A 9,686-nucleotide genomic window follows, 5' to 3' on the forward strand; every position below is an offset into this window, starting at 1 on the left:
ACTATGCTTTGTACTTGAGGTTCAGGTTAACATAGCAACTGAATATCTGCCATGAATGTGCAAGCATTATGTTCTACCATAGAGAATAACACAAGGGGGGGGGATGGTACATGGCCAAAGGCAAGGTAGACAATTGCTGCTGAAGATTCTTTGTCCCAGTAGACACCTTTGGCGCTGCCATCTTAGGATTGCCCCTGCAACTACCCCATTGACTCAATTCCCAGTTAATTTGTGCTCTTAGGCTCCTCTACCGGTGAATTAAGCTTCTATTCAAATCCCTTTCTCCCTCTCATTTTCTATCCTATCTGGCCATCCTTTTTCTAATCCACCCTTATGATCCCTGCTCTTTTTCCTCCACTTTGAACCCCACACTATCACCCTGCCTTCTATCTCCACCCTCGCCCCCTCCATGTCCTTACCCTATCACCAAGTGTCTTATCTACAGCTGATTTGTGGATGGCACTCACTTAATAGGTATTCACCTTGGGTCTTAAGTTACAGTATTTTGTAAGTTACGCTCATAAGTTGGAGCCTTATTTATGTCTCACCCATGCTCTGCCCTATGTACTCCCTTGCAAATATCTACTACATAATTGCACTAGGAGGCTCTTTTTTTCCTAGACGTTTCCCTGATAGACTTTGAGAATCACCATTATGTTTTCTTGGATCCAGTTCTATTGGAGGCTTTTGTGGTTAATAAAATGGTTGTTAAAGATCACGTTAATGCTGGAGTATAGATTACTGGAGTATAGATTACTAGATTATAGATTACTGGAGTATAGATCAAATACAAATCAACATATGCATCCAGCTTCTCCTATTTAAGCGCACAACTATGGAACACACTGCCAAAAATAGTAAAAACAATGTACGACCACCTAAAGTCCCGGAAAAAACTAAAAACAAACCTGTTCAAAAAGGCCTATCCCACCAATCCAACATAAGAACCAGACTACCTGCAACACAACAACACCAAGAACGGAATGGACACACCCCAACTCTACCTCTTCCTCCCTAATATTCCCCTATTGTATCTACCATACATGAACCCCATTCTATCACAACCATACCTTGTACTTGTCCTCATCTTGTATTTGTTCATACCGGAACGGGCGAACGCCGTAATGGTACTATGTAAACCACATTGAGTCTGCAAACAGGTGGGAAAATGTGGGATACAAATGTAACAAATAAATAAATAAATTGGTTATTTGGGGTCTTATTTAGATATAGTTTATATTTTGATCTGCAATGAAAGAGAAGATGGTTTCATGCTGTTCTTTTTCTTGATTATTCTCTCCAATGTGTAATCAGAATTTGTTCTTGATGTGGACTTGAAGATGATTTTATTTGGTTTGGTTTGTAATATTTCAATTTTGATTGAAATGTCCTTTCTTTTTCTGGATTGTTTGCAATACAATAATAACATTTTCAATTAAAAATGACAGGAATTTGCAAAATAGCGCTTAGGTGTCATGCTGGCATTTACCTGCCTAAATGCACACATGCGTGTGTAAATGCTAGCATTCTAAACATTTACATATGTAACATGAACATAAATGTGAGAGCACAGAGACTTTAATGGCCTTATTGGCCCTTGTTGCAGTAAAAATGAAGTGTAAGAAAAAAATGAATTGTTTCAAAGCCGCGCTAGTGGCTGCTGGTGCGCTAATGCTGACACAGCCCTTTCACTTTGAACGGACTGTGTTAGCATTGCCGAGCGGCTTTGTAAACAGGAGGGAGTGTGTGCTAAGAGTTAACACACTGCATTATCTGGTAATTCAGTGTTGTGCTATTAACTTGAATTAAAAGCTGCATTGAACATCTAATGTGTTTTAATAATAACATATTAGATATTCAATGTTTATCTTAGATGTTCATATCACAGCAGGTGATAAAAATACTATGCAGTAGATCAAAATATCTGTGCTGCCATAGCTTATGTGTTAATCTGTGCAGATATACCTAGGCAGTTCACTTGGATCATGGCCTCTGTTTAACAAATGTCACCATGGCAGTGTGGCTAATGGCTGGCTGCAGGACCTTATTGAAATGTGGCACACACATGAACAGGTTGCAGTTAAAAGTAAAAAAATATTGTATGCACTAAAAAGGCTGCAGTCAGCTCTGTTACTTCATAGGCTTAGTCCTTTTAAGCAAAGTCTTAAACTCCTAGTCAATACTCTTCACGGGGCTGGCTCCTAGCCAGGCCCAAAGAGTCTGGCAACTAATGCCAGCTCAAGTCTCTTCTGGACACATCAAATTTATACACTTTAGGAATACTCTGCAAGGTTCTCTTCTACCTTGGCAGTCTTCTGTCCATGTGTCATGGCTGACTTGACTGCATATAGTTTCTCACCCAGGGAAACACTTAACTCTGGGTACTTCTTTTCCCTGGCAATCCTCTCAGGTACTGTAGCCTCAGTTGCCACTTTCTTAGAGACCTCTTGACTTGGGCCTCTTTATGGAAACCTCTTCATTCTTGGCTGTTCTACCTCAGGGGATTTACCACCCTGCCTGAGCCTGAACCCTTTGACTCAGCAGGTGTAGCTCCACCTACCCAAAGGTGGTTCAGTCTCAGTGAGGGAGTGATTCTATGGGAAACTGGCCATATACCACCTACTCCCTCACAGTCATAAATACTTGCACAAGCATGTAAATATGTTAATATATTTTCTATAATCCCACCAAATGTCACATATACCTGCACAACAGAAACTATAGATAGTGGTCTTCATAGGCCACCCCTTGCATCCTTTTCTCCAATAGGAAAGAAGTTATAGACGCTTAAATATTCTCCACAATACCTTATGTTGTAACTCAGTCTTTTTTTTTCTGGGAGTTCCTTTTCGAGAACATGAGTCAGATAGACTTTAGAAGAACATTCTTCCTCTGAAGCACATGCCATATATTAGGTAAAGGTGACAAGTGGGTCAAATAAGCACCTGTTTTGTGTGGCCTCCGGGCTCCTGAGTCAGGCTGGAAGAATGCGATTACCAGCTAAAAGAAGGGAGGTGAGGTTAGGGGGAGAGAAGGGTTTCTGTTCTCTTGAATTCCTTAAGTTGTGTCAATGTGTTTAAGTGCAGGAATGTACTTTGAAAAATGGAATATGACCTCATTCAGCAAGGAGGAGAAATGATGCTAAACTGATACACAGATATTTGTAACAAGCCTTCATTCCCTCAGGCATAAATACACTTGGATCACAATCTTTATAAGGAACAAACTGCATGAAAGGTCTCACTATACAACAATTAATATAGAGCACAGTGCAGTGGTTTCCTATTTCCCTAGTAAAACAACTAATTTTGTAAAAGCTTCTGTATATTATGGAAAGCATGGCTATGTGGCTTATGAGAAATTATGTTCTCCCCTTATCTAAATCATGTATTCAGAGTTTTCTGATCCTGGTTAAAGAGACAATTTAACACTAGGTATATTACTGGACCAGAACCTATCTTTTAATCCTCAGATTTCTGCTCTGGTAGTGAAGTCTATCAACATATTAAGGATGTTTTGGATGTCAAGGCCTTGCCTATACTCATTTCTTACTGATTAATAGACTAGATTATTGTAATTCATTGTTAACTGGAATACCAGACATATAGATCCAACTCATATAAAAACACTGTTGTTGAATTGCTATATAATGTCCAGCAGCCTTACCATGTCACTTTTCTTTTGATGTAGCAGTACTGGCTGCCCATGATGGGACAGATTCAGTAAATGGTGCCCGAATTTAGGCACCATTAAGATCCACACTAAGCACCAATTCTATAAAGGTTGCTTACCATTAAGCAACCTTTATAGAACAGCACTGAGCATGGATTCCTACGCCCAACTTTGGGCACAAGGACTTATGCCTGCTGAAATCTGGTATAAATCCTTGCACCCAACTGATGGCGTTTGGGTGTGTAAATCCAAGAATTCTATAGCATCACGCCTAATTTCGGGTAACACCCATGACCCACATATGCCACTCCCAAGGCCATGCCCCCTTTTGAGTTTATCTTTATCTCCCATTATGAAAGCCTGAGGCCTGGATAGGCTATGAAACATTTTTTTCTGAATAATACCATCATGGATTCTGCATGACTTCCTGGAAGCATTGTGCTAGTTGACATCATCTAAGGACATGCTATCCACCTGCACTAGCTCTCCCATTTTGTCTCGTGTGGAGCTGCGAGGAGAGAGTTTCAGAGAAACTTGGGAATGAGGTAATCCTTGTTAGCAACCTCATTAGCAAGGCATCCTGTACCATTCCTGATAAGGTGAACTATGTGAAAGCCAAGAGCTCCTCATTATTTTGTGACTGTATATCACCTGTTGGACAGATGTATGCAGTTCCTTATTGGTCCCAGATTGTCACTTGTGGACCTTCAGGGCAGTGTCAGCACCGGACTTGGTGGAGAGTTTTGGATCGGAAGGACAGAAGAAGATCTGATGTACACATCTCTCTGAGGAGAGGGACTGAATTGTTAGTAATGTTGTATCTTTCTGTGCTAGGTTCAGCACAAGTAAGGATTCAGGAGCTGATTATTTATGGCTTTTTCCAGGCTGAAAATCTCGCTGCCTGTGCAGGGCAAAGACTCGTCGGACTAAAACCTGATTACAGGGGTTTGCTGGGGAGCAGCTAGAGCCCTGAAGAGGAATCAATTCATCACCCATCTGAAGCTGACGCTGCGGACTTCTAAGGGTGAGATTTTGTTCTATAGTTCAGGGGCACTAGTTAGTGACTTGTTTTTGCTTGCTACGGATTGGTTATTTCTCGGGCACATGGTCTATAGCCTAATATATCTGCCAACTTGTCATCCCTTCTCATGAGTAATAGAGTTATGTAACCATATTTATTGATTGATTGATTGATTGATTGGGATTTATTAACAGCTTTTATGAAGAGATTCACCCAAGGTGGTGTACAGCAGGTACAGGTTAACGTGGTAACATAGTAGATGATAGCAGATAAAGACCTGTTCAGTCCATCCAGTCTGCCCAACAAGATAAACTCATTGTATGTGCTGCTTTATATGTATACCTGACCTTGATTTGTCCTTGCCATTTTCAAGGCACAGACCATATAAGTCTTATCACCTCTCGCTTAGACTATTGCAACTTGCTTCTCACAGGTCTCCCACTTAGCCATCTCTCTCTTCTTCAATCTGTTCAAAATTCTGCTGCACGACTAATATTCCGCCAGTGTCATTATGCTCACATTAGCTCTCTCCTCAAGTCACTTCACTGGCTTCCTATCCATTTCCGTATACAGTTCAAACTCCTCTTATTGACCTATAAGTGCATTCACTCTGCAGCTCCTCAGTACCTCTCCACTCTCATCTCTCCCTACATTCCTCCCCGGGAACTCCGTTCACTGGGTAAATCTCTCTTATCTGCACCCTTCTCCTCCACTGCTAACTCAGACTCCGTTCCTTTTATATTGCTGCACCATATGCCTGGAATAGACTTCCTGAGCTGGTACGTCAAGCTCCATCTCTGGCCGTCTTCAAATCTAAGCTAAAAGTCCACCTTTTTGATGCTGCTTTTAACTCCTAACTCTTGTTCACTTGTTCAGAACCCTTATTTTATCATCCTCACTTTAATATTCCCTTATCTCTTGTTTGTCCTGTTTGTCTGTCCTAATTAGATTGTAAGCTCTGTCGAGCAGGGACTGTCTCTTCATGTTCAAGTGTACAGTGCTGCATACGTCTAGTAGCACTATAGAAATGATAAGTAGTAGTAGTAGTTTTCCAATTACCAGTGTTGCCACCCATTCTCCTCTAAGCTTTTGTGGATCCATTCCTTCTGAACAGGATTCCTTTGTGTTTATCCCATGCATTCTTTAATTCTGTTACCGTTTTCATCTCCACCACCTCACGCAGGAGGGCATTCCAAGTATCCACCATTCTCTCTCTGAAAAAATACTTCTTAACATTTTTCCTGAGTCTGCCCCCCTTTAACCTCAATTCATGTCCTCTAGTTCTACTGCTTTCCCATCTCCGGAAAAGGTTTGTTTGTGGATTAATACCTTTAAAATATTTGAACGTCTGTATCATATCACCCCTGTTTCTCCTTTCCTCCAGGATATACATGTTCAAGTCAGCAAGTCCCTCCTCGTACGTCTTGTAACACAACATAAAACTTACAATTTTGTTAACAGCATAACAATAGTAAAATAACCAAGTATAAACATAAATAAATGAGGTAAACTTGAAAACAGTAAATTGAAACCTAATAAGAAGAACTAACTGTGAAACAGTATCAAAAGTATGCACATTTAATAGCACTGAAATTCAAATACCAGACATATAATACAATGTTAGCATAATACTAATGATATACCTAATAAGCATGCATTATAACATTCAACTAACATAGTCAAGATGCTAATGATTTTCTACAATACAGCTTACCATACAGCTGAGGGACCAAGTTCAGATATATGATGGGAACAAGATGTGTGGTACTGAGTCAGTTGGGATAATTTAATGGTTAGCTAAAATCAAGGTGAGTTCTTCATATCATTAAGCAAGAGATAAGGAACTAATCTAAATTACTGTATGTGTAGCAAGCTGGTCCAGGTACAAAATGACTGTATAGTCAGTCACCCTATGTATTAAAGGCTTGGGAGAAGAGCCAGGCTTTCACCTGCTTCCGGAAGTAGAAGTAATCTCGAGTTATACATGGCCCCTGTGGGAGTGAATTCCAGAGCATGGGGGTTACTTCTAAGAAGGCTTGCTGGCGGGTATCACATCATACAATTTATATATATATATATATAGATATAGATATATATATATATATTTATTTATTTTTATTTTTATTTTTTTTTGCAATCCTTAGAATTATTTTGTAACTTGCTTAAAATTAAAAATTGTGGAAACCTTAAACACCCAAATGACAATTCAATCCAGAGACAACAAATACTGTTCTTCAAACAGGAGACACTTTTTAAAGGAACTTTTTTATTAAGGACATTTTTTATTTATTTAAAAAGAAGAAAAAAAAAAGCCTCAGCAGTCAAAGGTAATTGCCATCAGCTGGGCATAACCCACTTACTCTTTCAAAAGCCAAGGATCCTTCTGACTAAGACCAATCATTGGCTAAAAAACCTCCAAATTGATTTTGTTTCAATTTTGCTTGTTTAATTCAATCTAATTTCTTTGCTTGAAGAATTCCACCCTTTGAAGGCAATGAAAATATCTTCTATAACATCATAATTAATCACTGAGTTCAGTCACTGTTCACAAACATTTCTTTAATTTGACAAATAATGTCACACAGCCTGTATAAGAGAAGCACTTAAGCTTCCAATTGTTAAACTCCCAACGGGGACCCGTTTCACCCAAACAGACTTCCTCAGGGGATCCTGCTTTTTTTTTTTTACATGCAACACACAATTGCAAGTCACCATGTTGGATGAACGATTGTGTGCTGCATGTTTAAAAAAAAAAAACAGTATAGAAGATTTCCTGGTTATCAGTCCACTACTCTAACTATGATCTAAGTATGCTCAAACTCATAAGCAAGCACTTACTTTGCTGAGACAAAATGAAAAAAAAAAAAAGGAATGAAATAAATAGCAAATGAATCAAAGAAACAAAATGATTTTTTTCATGTACATCATGATCTTGTGCAAGATATCAGACTCCTGAAAGTTACTCTACAACAGCTATCAGCACCTTTAGCCACTTAGAAACAGTAACAATAACCACACATAGCACAAAATAGTTTTGAGTTTAAACTGCATAAGAAATGAAAGGCAAGCCCAGAAGATTGTAGCGTACTACATGAAGTAAAGCATGAATATACAATAAGTAATCTGAAGTGCAGAGCTATAGAAGGGCAGTTGTATTTCAAAGCACCCATTCAGCTGTTATAATTACCACTGTGCCTTTAGCTTGATATTGTAGAGCAGTTGTCTAATGGACGTTCTTGATGGTTTTATATCATCATTTCCCACATGGATATAATTACTGATTCTATGAAGTTTATGTAGTATTTACTTACTTAAGTAAGTACAGTATACAGAAAAAGAGATAATATGATTGAGTCTACACATATATGAGTCTGCACATACGCAATATACATATCTATCTAAGACTATAACTATAGCAATATCTATATATGTTTATAATTTATAGTTTATTAAAAACATGGTATACCACCCAAGCTGACTTGCAGAACTGGGTGGTTTACAATCCAATAAAAACATAAAATAACAGTGAGAAGAAGAACTATAAAATATAATAGGAAAGAGGGTAAGACAATCAAACCAAGTCACTTGCAACTAGACAGAGGTAGTCACAGGGGGAAACGAAGGGACTCAAGGAAAAAGGGAAAGACGGAAACAAGAAGTCAGCAGCGGGAGAGGGAGGAAAAACATGAGGGGAGCAGTGACAATTTACACAGACTTCTAGATAATTAAGTTATTCTAATGAAAACAGCCTGTTTAAAAAGCCAAGTTGTTAATGCTAGCTTGAAATTCTTTAAAAACAGCTCAGCCCGAAAGGGAAGAGGGAAGGAGTTCCGAAAGAAAGGAGCTGCGAAAAAGAAAGCATGATGACAGGTGAATTCTAAATGGGCTGATTTAGGGTTGAGGAGAACTAATCTATAATCATTAATAGAGCTAAGTAGATGAATGGAACAGTAAGAAATAGTCAGTGTGGCAAGGTAATCTGGGAGACCTACTCTAAATGCTTTAAAAGTAAGAGTGAGCAATTTAAAAATAATACACTGTTCAATTGATGCCAATGAAATTTTTGTAGTAAAGGGGAAACATGATCAAACTTGTGTGCATGACATGTCACTATCTATCTATCTATCTATCTATCTATCTATCTATCTATCTATCTATCTATCTATCTATCTATCTATCTATCTATCTATCTATCTGCAGTATCTGTATAGCTCACCCACATTTGGGTATGGATCCCAGATCTACATGTAAACTAGTCAATTAGGTGCTAATAATCAGGTATTGGAGTTAACAAATATTTGACAGTAATTAGGAGTTACACGCAGATCTGCCCTATGCTCTGTTCCATAACATGAATGCCTAAATTTCATAGCATACAACTCCAAAGGGGGTGTGGCCATGGGAGGGGCATAGGCAGGTTGGGGCATTCTCAGAAAGTAGGCACAATGTTATAGAATACGAGCATTTGTGCGCCTAACTGCCATCAGTTGGGCACCAGAATTTATACTGCCTTTGGCAGGCATAAATGCAACATTAGGCACAAACTCCCAGATTCTATAAATAGCACACAAAATTCTGTGTGCGCAATCCTGAGATGTGCACACAACTAAATTAGCTAATGAGCAAGTAGTGCCAGTAATTAGGAACTAGCAATCAATTACTGGTGTTAATTGGCAACAGTTTGGATTCACATGCACAACTAGCTACATGCTATTCTGTAAAGATCTGTGTGCAAATCTTTTAGAATATGACCATGGGGTAGGCATGGGGAGGTCAGGAGCATTTACTAAAGGTGTGCACAGTATTACTGAATACCAGGGATTTGTACATAACTTTGTTCACCACGATGTATATCAGGTTTTAGAAATCGGCTCTAAGTGCTATTTTATAAATGGCGTGCAACTCAGAACGCTGTTTATAGAATAATGCATTGTGCAGATTTGTTTCGGTGCCCAAATTTGGAAGTCATTTAGTAAATCTAGTCTTATATGTG

The 9,686-nt window shown here is 38.8% G+C and overlaps 1 long non-coding RNA gene across 1 annotated transcript; it reads right to left on the reverse strand.

Annotated features, from left to right (window-relative positions):
• Positions 1 to 1,789: 1,789 nt before the first annotated feature.
• Positions 1,790 to 9,440, reverse strand: LOC115471841. Its single transcript, XR_003942430.1, has 3 exons — positions 9,355 to 9,440; positions 3,455 to 3,458; positions 1,790 to 1,799 (listed from the first exon to the last, which is right to left on the reverse strand). It is a non-coding gene; the product is annotated as an uncharacterized LOC115471841 (long non-coding RNA).
• Positions 9,441 to 9,686: the final 246 nt, after the last annotated feature.

The sequence above is a fragment of the Microcaecilia unicolor genome, chromosome 6, assembly GCF_901765095.1.
Source record: "Microcaecilia unicolor chromosome 6, aMicUni1.1, whole genome shotgun sequence".
NCBI lineage: Eukaryota > Metazoa > Chordata > Amphibia > Gymnophiona > Siphonopidae > Microcaecilia > Microcaecilia unicolor.